This window comes from Columba livia, chromosome 12, assembly GCF_036013475.1.
Source record: "Columba livia isolate bColLiv1 breed racing homer chromosome 12, bColLiv1.pat.W.v2, whole genome shotgun sequence".
In the NCBI taxonomy this organism is placed as follows: Eukaryota; Metazoa; Chordata; class Aves; order Columbiformes; family Columbidae; genus Columba; species Columba livia.
The window spans coordinates 3,675,429-3,693,832 of NC_088613.1; the positions used below are offsets into that span (position 1 = coordinate 3,675,429).

Consider the following 18,404-nt stretch of genomic DNA (forward strand, 5'->3'; position numbering starts at 1 on the left):
CTGGCTTAGGCCTGCTCCAGCAAAATATCTCCCAGTTCATCACTGGGACACTTTTTTCTAGCAGAGGAACATATCTTTGTCAATACTAATCTATTGACAGTGTATGGACAAAATTCAGTTAAACTTTCTTTGCTGCTGTTCCTAATTAGAGGTTTTGCTGAGGTGTTGCAGCTGAAGGCTCCTGCAGAAAGTTATGTCATTTTTAGGTACTTAATCTTTATTACTTTATCAGGAAATTGCATCACTTCCTATGTTGGCTTTTTAAAAGATAAACAGTGTATGCAAAGAAAGTGTAATTTGACTAACTGAATCTGAGGGAAGACAATAAAAATAGAGCTGCATACAAGGGGTGAGAGAAGGAGGAGTACACAGAAAACTTACAATATGCACAAAAAGAGTCAAGAATGCTATAATTCTTGAGGAGGTTGTTTTCTGACGTCTCAGGGACATCTAATCTTAAAACCAGCCTGTGTACTGCTGAGTCTGTGGATAGAACACTGAGTATCAGAAGAACTTGTAAAACCTGCACAAGTTAGAATAGTTGAAGGGATGTCTAAGGCAGCCCGGGGTGGCTGAGCAAGGCTCACGGTGGGACTCAGCTGAGAGATCATTACGGCAGCTAGTGAAGCTTAAAGAAGTCTACAAAACTTTCAGGAGCCCCTTTGGGATTGCAGGCTGCCTGGGATTGTCCCCAGGGTCTCAGGCCTGTAGGGAAGAGCCTTCCTTAGTGAAAAAAGGTAACAGTCCCCTGAGGGGGTGTGTTGTTTTCCTTTGCCTCTCCAAGGACTTTAAGCTATTCTGAGGTGACTGGCTAATGGAGCTGAGTACCTGTATCTTTGCAAAAATATGTGGTATTCCTTACAGTGTTGTCATGAAAAGGATGTTTTAAAAATTCAGGAGTGTGGCATAAATAGAAGCAGGTACATGGACTGCTGGACTCCATGAGCTATTTCAAACATACTTGACAGAGAGGCAAAGTGTGCAAAGATGTGCACTATTGTTTGAAGTTCTAACCAAATAGGAATGTTTTTATGGTCAGAGAGATTTTGGTTGAACTGACTACAGTGGCTTTCTGTAGACTTAAACTGAAATTCAAAGTGTCTGTGGCACAGTTGCTTGGCAATGCACTTATAAATATGCTAGAAAGAAATACATGCGATCTGCTTAGCTGAAAATATAGTGCATTGTTTAATGTTTATATATAATTGGCTTTTCATGCTGGAAAATGTGATTATAAACACAAGGGGATTATGCCTGTGGTAAGTTAAGACTCACTGGTGACTGAAGGAGTAAAAAGCTGGTGTCACAGCAGGTATTCTTGTGTGCATAATCTTTTCAAAAGTTAGACTTACTCTGTCTTTTCTCTTTGCAAGTGGCTTACATTATTTCAATGTATGATGATCTGTAAGCTTGGTAGATAATAGTCAAATCAACTTGAAGTGATAACAGGTAATGCTAATAATTGACTTACCAATTTAACAAAAAATTTGATTTCTTTTTTGACCCAGTTCCCCAGGTTGAGGCAGGGTAGATCCTGCACTTGTCTCTGACAAAACACCAATAGAAACTTCCTTATTGCTGCTGAAAACATTTTAAAAACAAGCTTACTGAAAACAGTTCCGTGATTTTTTTATTCATCTGGTCCCTTAAAACTTATATAATTATTTTTCTTGATTTTTTTTTTTCCTGTTCACTTTAAGGTTCATTGTCTTGAGAATTAGAGTTTATAAGAAGGAAGAAAATGGGAACATTTTGCCCCTGTTGGAATTTTTTGAGACCTCAGTTCTGTAATAATGTTCTATTGTAGACAAAGGGTTCTATTTTTCCTGGTAGCAAACGAGCTTCAATACTGATATTCTGAAATAAGATAATTATTCATGATGCCACACATACGAAATATATATTCACATATTTCCCAGGCCCAACAAGTGCATATAAATGTGACTTCTGAGAACAGAATCAAACTTTCTAAGCTTCTGAAAAAGTTGTCTTCTAGTCTGACTTAAAAACTCAGCCCTAAGCTTATAATGCTGGTTTATAGCGGTCCACATAAAAATACACAGAAAAAAACAAACCAGTGCTCAAAGGAATAGATAGATAGATAGATAGATAAAACAGAAGCCTGAGATACTGATAACACTGGAGAGTTCATAGGAGCTTTAGTTATCTGCTTCTAGGGTTTGCACTTTTAGAGGATTTTACATGATTTTTACTTGAATATTCCTTCATCTTTTGTTTAGGAAGAATTTATGATAAATTATTTTAGTCATATTGGATATATATGTGAAAATGATCATCTTGAAAGAAATCAAAATGCTGAATACTGTCTCAGGAAATAAACAAAAAATGGGCCCAAAAAGCTCAGATTAATTTATACTTTTACTTTCTTCAGTTGCTTTTAAGATGGCTGCTACAGAGCAATTCATTTTACCTTAATATGATCACTAAAATATATTAGCATTATGCATACATGTTCATACATAACTTAGTGGTCCAAATGGATGCATATTTAGTTGCTCAATAATTCTTGAAGGGGAAACATTCCTATCAGAGGAGTTTCCCTCAAGCCAGTGAATTCAAGACAGTAAGATCAGCAGCACTTTGGAATCTATTCTGTCAAAAGAACAGTGGCTTCATTAGGTTTGAAAGGTACCTCACATGTCTAATGTTTCTTGATATGTCTTGCTTTGCATTTTTCACAGTCCATGATACTGTGACTTATGATCATGTTGGTTATTAATTAGTACCTCCTTTGATGCATTTGGTCTGTTGCTTATACTTTGTGTAAGCAGCATATTAACAACAACTGTTTTGTGTAAGTTTATTTGAAAACAGAAAATGTAGCAGATTGTCCACTTGAATGTTCTGGGCTACAAAATTATGAGATGATCTCATTTGAAAGGAGAATTTGAAAAGTTTTTTGTACTACTTTTATCCCCCCACTTGCACTTTCTGATCTGTGGATTATAGGACAAGCAGGTTTTTCATTGTACCTTCATATCTTTATCTGTAGTACAGTGGAGTCCTATTTCTTGAGAGTACCTAGACAGTCATAGTTTTACATACATTTTCAAAGACTTCAGAATAGAAGAACAGTCTGGGAGCAAGTACTGCATTCCTTTCCTCATAGCTGGATTGTATCTCTTTATTCTGAACTGTTTCCATGTATGCTTTTTACTAGTGCCTCTCTGAATATTACTGATGATAGAAATACCTTTTTAAAGAAATGTTATTTTCCAATTTGAAGTTCAAGTTACTTCTCTGTTAAACTATTTCTGATTTACCTCACTTAAATATGCTGGTTTAGTGGTAACTTGTTATTGAAGCTGAAGTGATTCAGTGAAATCAAGAGGACTATGTGGTGTTCACCTACTCAGCGTGGATATAGTCCCCAAGTTACCCTCAAGGTTTTATTTTGGTGATTTGTGACTTCCTAGTATGAGGATAGCTAACAGTAAAATCCAACTCTGGTTTAGTCTTATCTAAAGTAAATTTTCTGGCATTACATCTACTCGGATTGCACCTAAAAATCTCTTCAGACAGGTTGAACTGACATTTTGGTACCAAGTCCCTTATAAGCATGGCTGGTCTCTGTCAGTAACAGGCTAATGCTCAGTCTCAGCTGCTCTGTAGAAATGCAGAAACAAATTATTAGATTAGAGCTACAAAGAAGACTGACCTGTTTTTGGTCATGACATATTTCATATTTGCAAAAATAAAGACAGAATTAATACATTAGTAGTTCCCCCCCTTTTTTTTTCTTTTTTTGAAAGAATTTGTCCATCTTGCTTTCTCTGCTTTGACTTTCTGGTTTCAAGTCTGTGTGCACATAGGAGATAGAACAGGTCTTGAGTGTGAACTGTATCCTAGTACAAATACGATCTATGTTTGGCCTGTAGTGCTAGGGGAATCATTACCAATAGAATAATATTGTATGGGATTGAAGTGTAGTTCATGTTGTGCTTCATAGTTACATAAATGGGAGATGTGACAGAAGAGAGACTGTAATATTTATGATCGTGGGGAAAAAAACCTGACTTTGTTGTTTTGATTTTCCTAAAAGCATACTTCTAAGCTTTATTTTTTTCAGAGTTCGTTTTATGGAAAAATTGACCTCCCACATATCTCTGCTAATGCATTTTCTTCTGTGCAAAAGTTGGTTTTGTTCTAGTCCGTGTCATGTGTGGCTAATGCTGATTTCTTTCAGTGTTGTTGCACGTATTTTACAAAGGACAGTATGATGATTTCTAGTGGTCTGTCTTTTTCCTTTTCAATGTAAATGTAGTTTATTTTCCTTGGTTTTGTAGTGGTCCATGCATTTCACTTCTTCCTGCTTTAAGGTTCAAAAGCTTTTAATACCTCATGACTTGCATCAGGTAACAGCTGGTATTGTTGATGTGTTCTCCCAAATGTGTACAGTAAGGATGCAGCTAAAAAGTGATACCTCTATGCTCTAGTTGCTCTGCTTTTACAAAAATAACCCAGGTGTGCTAAGCCTGGTTACCTTCAAATGAGTTACCTTCAATGAGTTTTCTTCTGTAATTTAGTGACAGAATAACACATTAGTGTTTCCACAAGGCACTTGATGATTAGTTTTCTTCTCAGAACTTCTTAATTTCCATATGTCATCTTGTTCTTTTACACTGAAATGAAAGTTGTGAAGAGACTAGAATTCATGTTTCAGTCTTGTTGACGAATACATATACATTTTATATTACATGCTTTGCTTTTTGTCATATCTGCTTGATATAACAAATGGTTTATTAGCTCATTTCTGTTTTTCAAATGTTTCAATGTGTCTGAAAAATTATTCTGAACTTTGTGATGGTCCTTTGAGATCTCTCAGAATTCAGACTGTCTGTTGTAGAATGAATCAAAGTTTGAAGCCATCTCTGCATTTCCAAAACTGAGCCTCAGTATCTGTGTCTGGCTTGGGAGGAAAAGTTTTAAAGGTTTAGGAGGACAGAAACAAGTGTGTGCACATGAAGGATAAGAGGTTTTGACATAATTCCTCTTGAGCTCCCAGCTGCATCCATAGGTTTCGAGAGAGTTTCAGCATTTTAACTAGGGCTAATGCAGTCCAAGTTCATAAATAGCAAAGTAATCTACAACTGCTGTGTGTTCATTGTGAGGGAAAGTATTGTGCTTTCTGTAGTATACAAAAGCAGCAAGAATTACACTTACTGACCCCTCTCCCAATCCCTTCACTTGGGTTCTTTCTCTTCCCAGGTTCCAGGATTTTTTTTTTGCTAGGCCCTTCCCTTTTGAGTGGATTATGCCAATTAACTTTATGAACATTCTTTGGGGATTTTTGGTTTGTATTTTTTCCCCCAGCCAACTTCACAGAGAGTGCTGTGAGCCAGTCTTCAAAGCTCCTGAACACTGAGAGCTCCTTGTAGAACAGGAAAACAACTGGGAGTTTAGCACCCTTTGAAAATGTGGCTGTATGTTTATCTCTTCTATTTGATCAGCAGGCTTCTTATGTCAGGATTACACTGATATCAGCTGCTAACATTAGCTTGGCTCTGAACACAGCATAACTCAATTAGCCAAATTTTACTTCCCTAGGCTTGCCTGCTTCCTTTCTTCTCTGTGCTTTCTCTATGGATCAAACTCTTGGAGTGAGGGAGCTAAAGAGCTGAGCTAGCTAAATCTCCACAGTGGTTTCATTCAGGATTTGATTATGATTCACAGGACTTGGCAAAATGAAAAACAAACAAATAAATGAGTTTTTCCTGAAATGCTGTTCCCCTGAGTGACTTGTTTCACCTCTCACAAAGAAGGTGCAGAGATAAAGGAGAATTTAGGCCAACTATAAATTAAAAATCTGAACTGCAGATAAATTTAAAAAAAATAAATCATTCTGCTAACCCTTTTCCTTCCAAGAGCTAATGGACTTGCATAGAGGATATCCTCATTTATATAGCAAGGAGACCCCTACTGAGTAACAAAATAGTTTCATATTCAATTACAAGAAGTTTGTCTGTTTTGCTTGCTTTTTCAGCGGTATTTGGGCATAACCTGACTGATCTGTGTATTTAGAGACTTGTCCTTTGATATTCTCGGGCACAGATGCAACACAGTTCCAAAAAAAGCCTGTTTAAAATCTCTGTGTTCTTGAGTTGCTACAGTCTCCTGCGTGCAGGAGGGAGAGTACTGCTGGGGGTAACTGGTGTCCCGGATTGCTATTACAGAAGGGGGGATGCTGCAACATCAAAATGCAGAGTTGCAGGTCAGAAACGTGCTTTTAAGCACCTCTGGGGATTCTTTCAGTGAGGAACTCTATTGGGGAAGTACAGTCTTTCTGCAAAATAGTGCTTAAGGTGACAAAGGTAGCGAAACAGCTCCTCTGCTGGGTGGGATGGATATGAACAGGCTGTTTTTTGTCCCAGCGATGCCTGTTTTCTCTAGCAGTCCCTCCAGCTCGCAGAAGGGACAAATTAAGTTATTTTTCCTATACTGGCCAGTTAAATGAACATTGGAGCTTTGGGACTATAGCTAAGAGAGCAGGAATTAAAAATCTGCCCTTTGCTGTATATGCCTTGCTCTTTGTCCTCAAGTCTCACTGGGACTTCTTGTCATAGAAATCAGTTGGTTTTACCTGTATGATCTTTTGGTGAGATGGAAGAGGAATGGCACTCATATTTTGCTGCTTGTTTTTAAAACAGCTAAGTTAAATAATATCAAAAAGCTTGCTTCAAAGATGATGTATTTACTTTAAAATGGCCAAATTGAGGAGCTGTCTGTCGCAGGAATCAGCAGACTAGCAGGAGCTAAGGTGCTGGGAGAACAGAATTATACCCTGCTGAGTATCTTCTGTGCTGGAGGGGCATGATGGGCAGCTCCTGGCTGACTTAAGGTGTCACAGGCGCAGGGGCACACTGGTGTCCTGATCCCGCACTGTTCCTGCCACAGCGACCAGTCTCTTCTCGCAGCGTCCTCTCTTTTCCCTTGAATTCCCTCCTTCTCAGCATGCAAAGTGTGACCTACTGGGAGCGTGAGTGTGCCCGTTTAAGAGTTGCAAAATAAAAGGAGAAGCATTAGCTTCTCCAGACCCTCTGTAAGGGCCATGCAGATCTGAACCTGAGCAGGCTGCACACTGTCTTACGTGAAATTACTAATGAGCAGTGTATAAAAACTAAATAAATAAATGAATAAAAGTTGATGCTTTCTTCCTTATTTCCTGCCCCCAACTGCCCTTTCTCCCCATATCTAAGATGAAGAAGCAGCAAAAAGAACCATGGTAGCCTTAGGCAAAGTGCTGTAGAGATGAGACTGTAAAAGAAGAGAAGAGAAGAGAAAGCTGAAAACATTCAGCAGAGTCTGTTAGCCGTGGGCACCTAGCAAGTCTGGAAAGACCTCATCAGTGACTAACGATCGTGGTGTTCTCTGCAAACCTCTTGTAATATCTGCTCCAATTTAAGTTTTGTTAGTTAAATAAGCATGTGGAGCAACTGAAAGTGCTTTTTGATATCTCTGTGTATATGCACAGCATGTATTTTTTTCCGTGGATCACTTGCCTGTTCTGTATTACAGCATTGGGCAGGTTCAGCATAGCTATTAAACAGTGGCCATGTGGGAGCTGATATAACCCAGCCCTTAGATATATTTTTCTCTTTAAAGAGACCTTATATGCAGGCCAGCCTCAGGGTGAGATATGAAGGCATTAAAAGTGACTAAAGAAAGAAGTATTTCAAACTAATGCTGGTGTAATAAAATAATTATGTCTGGTGTTGGTTGGCTTAGACTGCTGGCTAAAACTGTGCTACATCACAATGCTCTGATACCAGTATATCCAACTCTACTGTCTTTGAAATAAGCATACTTTGAAGCTTCTGGACTATATTCACTGGCATGCTACTTCCATTTATACTGGTGTGAAATTAATTATAGGCAGAATATTGATTGTAGTATGGTAGAAGAGGATGAATGTGGTTTAGGGTGTGTTTTCTAAACAGGACTAATACTGCTTAGTATTAGATTTGTTAGTTATCTGATTAGAGCACCTCTGCTGTAATTTATTCTGCTTTAAGTATGTCTGTCCCAACCAGACACCAAGACAGCAGGGTAAGAAAAGAAATGTATAGCTAAGTGTAGGTAATGACCTGAACTTAAAATTTAGGATTTACTCTTGTTCCTTGGCAGGGATGCACTTTTTCCTGATTACTAATAGTAATTATGTAGTTGCAAAACATATTCTGGAATTAAAGGGTATTAAACACATAATATACTCCATGATGTGTGTAGTTCAGTAGAGACCAGCTTCTCGAACAATGTCACCTTGGTTACAAGAAATAGTTTGAAAAGATGAGTTCTGGATGTTTGAAAGTCAGAAGGTCAATAAGGAAGGTTAAGAAATCCTTGTGAAGTCTGAGACGAAATATGCCTTTTTATAGCGCGTGCAAGTACAAATGAATATAATTATTCTCATGGCACATTTGATTTGATTTTTGTCTTGGAAACATTAGCTGAGTTTGGCTGATTTATGTTATGGAAGACAATGATAAATTGAAGGACAAATACAAGCTCTGAAGAGGAAGATATGCACAATGCTGAATGATGCTTCTTCTGGAATCTCCTTCCAGCCTTGTCTAAAAGCAGACAACCTGGAAAGTTTTACTCTATCTACCTGAATAAATGCACACACTTTGAATTCCTTATGGCAGGAATCCTGTCTGTTTCTGTAAAATATTCTGCATAGCAGTGAGTCCATGCTATCTAAACAGCAATAGAAACAGTAGAAGCAAACAGAAAACCCTCTTTTTTTTTTTTTTTTTTTTTTTAAGAATTTATCAATTAAATCCACCAATGAATCTAATGAAAATTAGAAGAAAATGGCAATGGCATGCCAACTGATAGAGCTTTTGATGGATCACTGTTAAGTAATACACCTTGGCACCTGCACAGAAATTTTAATCAGTGGAAGAGAAGAGAGAAGAAAGATTTAAGAAATGCAGCCTTAGCCTTCCAAATAATAAAAGAAAATGTATCTCTCAGTGTTTTCCAAATTTTAGTGCAGTAATTGTGTACAGGTTTGAAAAAAGACATATAACTGAAATGCTGTTTTAACGGATGATATAAATTCATAAGAATTACTCATTGAAATTAATTCAAACTCAGAGGGATCCTGGTGTAGTAACTACAAAATCAAGTAGCCTATTGAATTGAAACAAAGCAAAATTTGAAAGAAAAGTATTTGTGTGTTAGAAGTTGGACCTTGTAGAAGCAGTTGGCTTGGTGTACAGTGAATAACTAATCAACAGAAGATTTAGTCTTCAAGGGCTGTTTCCCATTAGAGCTTTTCCTGTGTAAGCACTTATTGGTCGACCTCAAATAAAGCACTGCATCCCTTTGGAGTAACAACTTGCAGGGCATTTTATCCCCAGTTCTATTACAGCACTTTTCCTTTAGAAAGCTGAGAATGCACCTAGTGGTGTACAGGAAGGGCTGTGTGGGAGAGAAGCCGAGATAGTAACTAAAAAGGAAGAGAAAGGCCAGAATAGTATGGTTACTAAAAACACCAATAGAAAAATGATAATGTTTATAACATTATCTGTCCTTGTCAGCAGCAGTGCAAAAATCATGTTTATAAACATAGTTTTTGAATAACAGAAAACAAAAATAAAACATGCAAGTTTGTATGTGGTGCCACCTGGTAGTTTTTAAGCATCTTCTAAGTGTGAGTTTTTCCAGGGAGTTAGAATAAATGTATTTCAACTTTGGTGTCATTGAGAGCTAAACCTCAGTTGATGGGTCTCAAAGTACCTCCAAATAGCAACGTGTGATGTTTTGTCAGGTAAAACTGCTGTCGCCTTCATCTTTGTTTTGAGCTGACAGATGGAAGGAGATTAGAAATGAAGAGAAGGAAGCTATGGAATTGCTTCCTGCCAAAAAGGACAGAAGTACTTAGCTCAGTAAAAGTTAAAAATGCATTGAGGTTAGTTCTCTGGAAGATAACACACTAAGATAACAGGAAAAAGGGAACCATTACACTTATAAACAGAGAGAAATCTGGACTCAAAAGTCTGTTGTTCTACAGATGTGCAAAAAAGTTTGAGTGCTCATAAACTGACAAAATTTATATATGGAATGTGAATTTGGACAGCAAGTTAAACAATGGAAATACACATACCTTATTCTAAACCACCTCAGATAGTCAATGTAGACTCAAATAGTTTGAATTGCATTTGTATTGGAAGGTAATAGCAAAGTGAAACTCTAATCAGAGACATTTCTAGCGATCTTAGCCAAATCCCTGTGCATAACTACTAGGATTAAGATTTTTGAAGGCAGTTTGATATTTCCCCCCCCACCCCGCCTTTTATTTTTCAAGCAGCATGACATTTTTTCTAAGAAAGAAATAAAGCCTACAGCAATCTAGTTTTAGAAGCTGCTGTAAAGAATATAGTTGATTGGGATTGTTTGCCTGAACCCTCTACATTATAGGTGACAAAGCTACAAATTATTTTTTTTGATTACACCTTACCCTCTTGGTCGAATGGTTTAATAGGCCTTGCCTATCTGCACACGGCAAGAAGTCTCTGAATAGCCAACGAATGGGATGCAATGGTAACAGCAATTAGGAGCATCCAAAGAACTGAATGGTATCATATGCATAGTACAGGCAGGTAAGACTGGTTGGCACTGGGGAAGTGACAACACACAGGACTGAAACTGGAGCTGTGGCTCTGAGTGACAGTGACAATCTCCCTTTCCTGCAGACCAGAAAAGGTGATGATGGGCTACATGGCACATGACGAATCTTCTGAGGGAACCTGAACACTGGGAACATAGTGAATAGAAAGTAGTGACTTCAGGGCATTGTGTCTCTAGAGCATCCCCAAACATGATACTCAGACTTAATGTGCAGTTGAACCCCTATAACTATTTCAGAAGAGAAGATAATTAATCATAAATTTGTAGCTGAATTTTTCCTACCTGCAAGCCTTCTGCCTCACTGAGAAGGATGTTATGATGTTGGTAAAAATAGCAGCACTCTAAATCTCTCTCTATGAAACAGTTTATTTTGAACAGATATTTTAATTAGTGTTTTAACACAGATGCAAAAAAGGCAAGTTTATTCACAACTTTGATAACCAGAGCCAGCCTGTCATTATACTAAGCATTATGTTATGTTAACAGAATACAGTTGGTGCCTACACATCTTATGCTAACTGATGCACTTTATAGAAATACAAATATCAATTTATGAAAGCAAAAAACTGAAGAACAAACAGTAAAGCATAGATTTCCACATTGCAATGCTAGCAAATAACAGCTCAAATATTTGTGAACTTGCAGAGCAGTTCAAGTGCTTGTCCACTGCAATATAAACAGGAATTCAGGTGCTACAATACAGAGTTGGACCAGTGAATCCACCCAACAAACTGGTGCCCTGATTAGCCTGTTATCATCTTTATCTGTAGATACACACCAATGTAATCCAGACTACACACTGCAGTTTAGAAATGAAATATTGATGTTCCATCATGATTTAATGTCAGAATGTAACTCCTGTATTATGTTATACTCTACTATAACTCTATTATAAAACTAGGGATTATTATCAGACGTTATTATTCTTTGTGTGTTTTAGCCTTAAAGTGGGTTCAGCTTTCAGTGGGTTTCAGGTTTAGAACTGTAACTTGCTGTTACCTACACACACTTGCATTTCTTGGGTTGCATCAAAGAAGAAAAGAAATTATTATAGTTGTATGAACTAATTCCTAATTTACTACTGGAAACTTGATTTTGATTGTTTTTTTTTCTGTCTTCTGAGATACTGATGTCTCCACTTTTTTCTCAAGACTCTTTTTGGTATGTTCCTATGTTCTGTCAGCTTCTGTGTACCTGACTTCATATCTCTTGACGTGGTTATTATTTTAATGTAATACATAAAAACTGTAAAACTTCAGGAAAAAAGGGAAGGACTTTGAAGCTTTTTCTTACCTTATAATGTGTTCCCACTGCACATAAGATAAAAGCAGCTGAAAATATTTCCACACTCAGTTGCCTTGTAGTGTTTTCTTGATTCTCAAGAGGAAAAAAAAAAAGGCTTCTGCACTAAGTTCCCTTTTAGAGCCTTTATAGGAAGTGGAACAAAATTTTTCCAGGAGAATCAAAAAATGGGACAGTTTCTAAAAGGCTGAACGTGATTCTAAGGAGTACAAGCATGTTTTAAGAATACAGGCCAAAAAATAAAGTATAAGTGGGCTACCCTGAATCTTATTTTCAGGCTACCTTCTTAGTCTCCTTTGCACATTATGGACCTGTTCTGCAGGAATCCACTCCAGGTCACATATGGAATTCCAGTCCAGTAACACTTGGACCAGCACCTCCTAAAATAATTTTCTTTTTGTCTCTTCTGAAATATGTGTGGCCATGTTTGACCTTGTTACTTAGATAAGGACTTTGAAGGTTATATTGTTCCTGTATTTGGTGGTGTGGTGGGGAGCAAAAGCAAAAGTATTTCTGCTGCTTTCTTCCACTTGCCATGTAAGCAGAATGGGTGATGTCAGAAGGTATAAAAAGGCAAATTAATATTTTGATTAAGGAAGTGAATTTATGTATGGACTATATGTACTATATGAGTATTTGGGACCTGTAGGTTTTGGTCTTTTTTTTCACCCTCCAACAATTAGCAATTGCAAATGTTAGATTTCCTAGGACTTCTTATTAAGACAGCTAGTTAAACTAATCAGCTCATGAAAATTAGTGTACCTGATACTAATGGCACCTTATTGGCACTTTAATGTCCTTATTTCTAAAAAAGTCACTATTAACATAGAGGAGTACATAACATAGAGAAGTTCAATCTTCATTTAAAAAAGTGACTACTAAATTAGTCACAACTTAACATACAGAAGTTCCATTTCCATTTAATTAATGTACTTTGATACTTTGAATAATTTCTTTTATCTTATAAACATGTAACCAAATCCTCCTTAATTGTTTATTTGTCTAAATTCCATTACTGAACTTCTCACAATGGCTGGGTTTTCAAAAAACGTTCTTTGACGTAACACTTAATAATTTAGTTCTTTGTAACCAATTTTTTTTGGCATTCAGTCACTATTTCATTGTGCCTTAAGATAAAGCAAAGCTTAAAAGTCATAATTTTCTACCTGAAAGAATATTGAAATGAGAGTACATATAAGAAGGATCTAATTACGACGTGCAAAAATAGAATGGTATAAATCCTTCACTTTTAAAGAACTTTGTTTTGAATTGAAGTTTAATCAAATTGCACTTTAAGTGTTTGAGTTCAAATAGAGAGGAAAGCTCAGAGTATTATCCTGTGATAAGTCTTTTTTCACCTGAACAGTCTGAGTGATGTCAGTGACTTGAGTCCTCATCTGCCTCCAATTATACAGCACAACTCACAAGGAAATTGGCCTTCGAAATTTTGGCAGACTATATTATGGCCACATAAAATGGCCACATTAGTCTTCTCTCTCTGTCTCCCAGACACAGGGAGAAGTTTCTATGACTGATGCAATGATAGCGGAGACTCTGCTGTGCATTGAAGACAGCACTTATCTTTTTTTGTGGAGCATTACTATAAGGTGTATGCTGTATGAGGTCTGATCAGTGTATATTTACCACATGTATATTTGCAGCCACTGCTTGGGTTCTTGGCAGCTTGCTGGGGATTTCCAGCCTGATAGCTGATGCTGTGAAAGAATCTGATTCACGGCAGGTGTTTGACCACTATATATAAATGTGTAGCGGTTTGGGGAATGACCATTAAGAAAAGCTCACAAAACCAAACCCAACAAGCACATGCTTAGGGAATACAACAAATCCAGCTCTTAAAAATCATTCCAGAGAGATCACCAAATAGAAAAAGAGACATGACTGGGGAAGAAGCAGATGTATGACAGAACTAGTCACAAATGCCAAGTATAAATAGGGACAGATTTGTTAAGAAGCAGTTATTGATTCTTGTGCCTTTCCATTCTGCTTTGATTGATGCCTTCTATTCCCTCTTCCCACACGCGATTATTCATTTCTCGTTTTTCTTACAGCAGTATTCCCATTTTCTTCTATGCATAAAGCATGACCCCTCAGATTTCAGCAAGGCTTCCACTTATCCTTCAGAACTGGCTTCCCCTGTGCTGCCTTCATGTAATTAGCTGACTAAAACTGAGCAATGTGTGTGGGTGTACTTACCAGAAGTAAGGAAGCACAAGACGTGAATTGCAAGTTTTGTTTTTCATACATTGCCTCTATCTTCTGTGCACATTCCTTGTAGATGCTCTATATTAGGAATGAAAAAAAACCCAACACAACCAACAAACAAGTACAAAATCTGTCTTGATTAGAGCTAGGGGATGAGTATGTGGATTATATGTGGATAGATTCTGATGGAAATTCTGTAAGTATTTTTTGTTCTTGTTTCTGCCTTTTGTTCTTTTGGTGAAATAAGAAAGATGATAAATTGAAATTCACTCTGAAGCCTCTTGTTCTATATGCAAAATGTGCATCTTTGGGTTGTTTTGCTCTCTTTTTATTCAATTAAAATATAATTTTGAAGAGGAAACTGTAAAATTCAATCTGAAATGTCTCAGAAATTTCCTTCCCTGTACATTCAATGAGACCATTTGGTAATTATATCTGAATTAATTTTTTTCAAGTGCCAAATACTCTTTATATTTAAAAATTATGATGTGAAAACCAGCACATGATGTGAAAACACGTATGTGTAGTAAAATATGTAGTTTAAAAAAAAAAGCTGAAAGACCAAGTAAAATCCTCATGTTCATGTAATATTTCTAGTGTACTAGAACATAGTGCAAATGCCTAAATGAGGTGAATCACCCTGATAAAACTGAACTGAAAAATTACTTTAACCTTTCTGAAACAATGCATTTTGACATTTTCAAAAGGAAACAAAAGCCAAGATTTCATGTAGAACTTTCCCCCCAAGCTGTCATAAAGATCAGCAGGTTCTCATGATGCATTTTGGAAGAGAATGCATTATATTAATACTTTCTAGTTAGAAAAAGGTACTGTTGTTCATCAGTCTTTTTATATTTGACTCTACTGTTAAAGAGATTTGGGAACTTAAAGCATGGGCTTCGCTGGCCTTTTTATTGTTCTTTAGCCACATATTTTCTTTGAAGACTTTTTCACTTTTAGCAATTGACATCCTGAAGTACAGGACTACTTTACAGCAAGGACGCATGTTTGATCTGAGGCTTAAATTCAGGTGATCCAAAGAATGACAACCCCACAAGAATGCAATGGCATGGGGTTGTAAAGATGATTATAAAGAACAATTGTACGTCATTCCTGTAAATTTAAAATTTCATCCACAAAATTCTTCTTCCATAAGAAAATATCTTAGTGGGTAAGGTGCACTTTTGTTAGAAGACAACTCCTGAGTGATCACCAATCAGTTTGGAGTTTGGTTGAATACGTGAACATTGGTACTGTGCTTGGGCACCACAGCTGGTCTCCCATACCCAGATGACTTTTCATGCAGAGAGGTGGATTTTTTTTTTTTCCCAATTGTAAGGGAACTTAGTGAAAAATTCACACTTAAGAGATCGTGCCTTATGCCATTTGCAAACATTTACAGACCTTCCAGTTACAATTGATAGTAACTTTCTCTCAACTATTGCTCCGTAAAAAAAAAATAAAAAATAATATTTTAGGTATTTCCCATTTTCTGTTCTTTTTTTGAAGTTTCAGTAACTTACTGTTGCAGTCAGACAAGAGCAAGTTTGACAGAACATCAGTGAACCTGATTCTGTTCTCTGCTTTAGTTTTCTAAAGCAGAAGTTGCTCCACTGCAACAAACGCAGTCACATTATGGCAAAACTGGGGTTGGAGCAGATTGAGGCTGACAGAATAGAAACCTGCTGATCTGCTAAATCCCAAGGTGGTTTTGTACAGAGAGGAGAATGGCATGTGACTTTTCAGAGCTAAACCTGCATAATAAATCTCATATTGCTTAGATCTAGGCAGATGAATGAAAGTGGTTACGAAGTAAGTGCTAATTAAACAGACTATCTGGTTTTCATCTCTGAAGAGATCAACTATTTCACATACATAAAGGAAACACTATATTATATGTCTGCTGATTTTGATAGAAATAGTTTGAAAGAATATTCTCCTTTTTTTATGATTCCCCACAAGATTTCATTATATGACAAAGCCCCAGCAACAAAAACAAAAGCCTCACTGGTCATGTCATGTATAATAAAGTGGCATATCAAAGAAGGCATTCTGGATCAGGTCCAAAGTCCATTTTAATGAATTCAACTTTTTCCCTTGACTTCTCTTATGTCTCAGAAGCTCTTACTGAAGGAAGAACTTGAGCATACTTGCTACTATAGAAGCTTTCTAGTAATTTTAGCTGGGTCTATGACTGCCTTGCTGAAGAAGGGGTGGTTGTAGGACTGAAAAGGACAAAATTAACGAAGAGAGTCTGAAAGGGCACAAATTGTCCCTCTGTGCGGAGACATTATGCCCTTTGCCTCCAAAATTAATCCAGCACTTGAACCAAATACGCCCCATGGTTAAGACCAGGAAGCAAGACTACTCAATTATGCGAATTATGCTTTAACTTGGAAGAAAATAAAGAGTTAATGCACAGTTGAAAGATAAAAAATCAGTGCAGCTGGAGTTTTATGACACAAATGTTGCAAATTAAAACTCCCATCTTTTCATCTGCTCCTTGGAGTGCAGGAATATTGTTTCAGATTATGGATCCCCTCTGCCTCAACCCCATGATTTGAACTCCTGGCACACAGCCCAATATGATGTAGGGCATTTTCTTCACTTCAACAGGTTATCCTGTTGACTCCTATGCTTAAGTGCTTCCTCAAGGGCATTGTTGGACTGGAGATACTTTCTTACATTCTGTAAAAGTCAGTGGACAATAAAGATGGATTCTGAATGTGAATGTTCATTGAACATTTTACTACCATGAAGAATGACAGTTGCCATTTCAAAGCTTCAGACTGTTTTCAGAAAACAGATAGGTTGCAACTGTATTTGAACCTCCACACTGTCATTCTCCTTTTCAGTACTTGTTCTTAACAAAATAGTTTCCCAGCAGTATTCTGATCTGCTTTTTTCCAGCAAGGAAAATTATTTATTGATATTCTGTGTCAGGTTCCTACACAATTTTTTTTTTGATTCAGAATCCAATTGATTGTCCAAGTACAATTTAATGCCTACTTCTGCTAGGAGTTTGTTATCATAGTTATATGGGCTTAAAAACCCAGTACTCTTCACACTTGTTCTCTTTACTATTCCCTTGTTTTCCTTGAAAAAAACAGAACACCAAGAAAGCACAATATCAAACTTCAGAATATATTGTGTAATGTTTTAAATAGTGTTAACCTAACTTCATCACTAGTGTCTGAAATGCAGCCTCCATTATATTCTGTTATGCTAGTCCTGAGTTCTTAAGTACTTTTTTTTTTCACCATAGCACTGTATGTTTTTAGATGGTGCTGTCACTGTTACGTGCATAATTTCTAATTTACTCTCCCAGATTAAATTTAAATCATGGCACTCTTTAGCTTGATATAAAGGATTCTCAAATAGCTGTTGTCTGACAATTGCATGCCAAATTCTATGCTGCAACCTCTTTCCCTGGACACCCCCATTTATCCCTGTATTCAGCCTCTCTGCCCCCCTGAGAGATGTCAAAGGCTGCAAATGTCTCCCTGAAGACCTCGCCTGAATCCTTAGAGAACTGTGTTTTCATACTGCTTGACCAGAATTAGGATTTAAAATTTATGTTTGCCAAGTATGAACATCTCCCATAAAAACTTTCTTCAGTTTAACCTTGAAATGTCCTTTTTATTACTGCAAGAGGAGATTCTCTCTATACCTTTTTATGAGTTGGCTTTAACATGCCTCTCATCATCTTTAACAAGCTCTCATCTAGTGTATTTTACATATATACACACACATATATATCTCTAAATAAATAAAAAAAGCATATATCGTGATTTCCCATGCTGGTGGGGAAAAAATTCTGTAGTGGGAAGTGTGAAAACGTGCTATAGAATTTTACCATCCGTAAGACATCAGTGTCAATAAAGACACCCAGTTATATAGTATGGTGTCATGAATGCTGGGCACAGTCCAGATCAAATGATCTAACACCTGGTTTTCATGAAAAACGAGTGACGGACTCAGTCTGAAGAGAGCTGGTTGGAAAAATTCTGACATATTTCCATATGTGAACATATGGCCTGATGTAATTGCTATTTTGTTGTGTGTGTGATAGGAAAAAGTCAGAAAAATAGTATATTGTTCTGCTTGGGTTAGACAGACAAATCAAAGTAAAGCTGAAACAAATAATTCAGATATTTCTGAACTGAATGAAAACAGTGTGAATGTAACATGTATATACTATTTTTCTTGCTAAATAGAGTTAT

The 18,404-nt window shown here is 36.9% G+C and overlaps 1 long non-coding RNA gene across 3 annotated transcripts in view; it reads left to right on the forward strand.

Annotated features, from left to right (window-relative positions):
- Nucleotides 1-375: 375 nt before the first annotated feature.
- LOC135580691 (uncharacterized) overlaps nt 376-18,404 on the forward strand; it is a 306,238-nt gene continuing 288,209 nt past the window's right edge. For 2 of the 3 annotated variants that reach the window (XR_010475613.1, XR_010475615.1), the window contains exon 1: nt 14,208-14,377. This is a non-coding gene — a long non-coding RNA (uncharacterized LOC135580691). Of the gene's footprint in view, nt 738-14,207; nt 14,378-18,404 lie in introns of those variants that run through there. The other variant, XR_010475614.1, reaches the window with a different exon arrangement.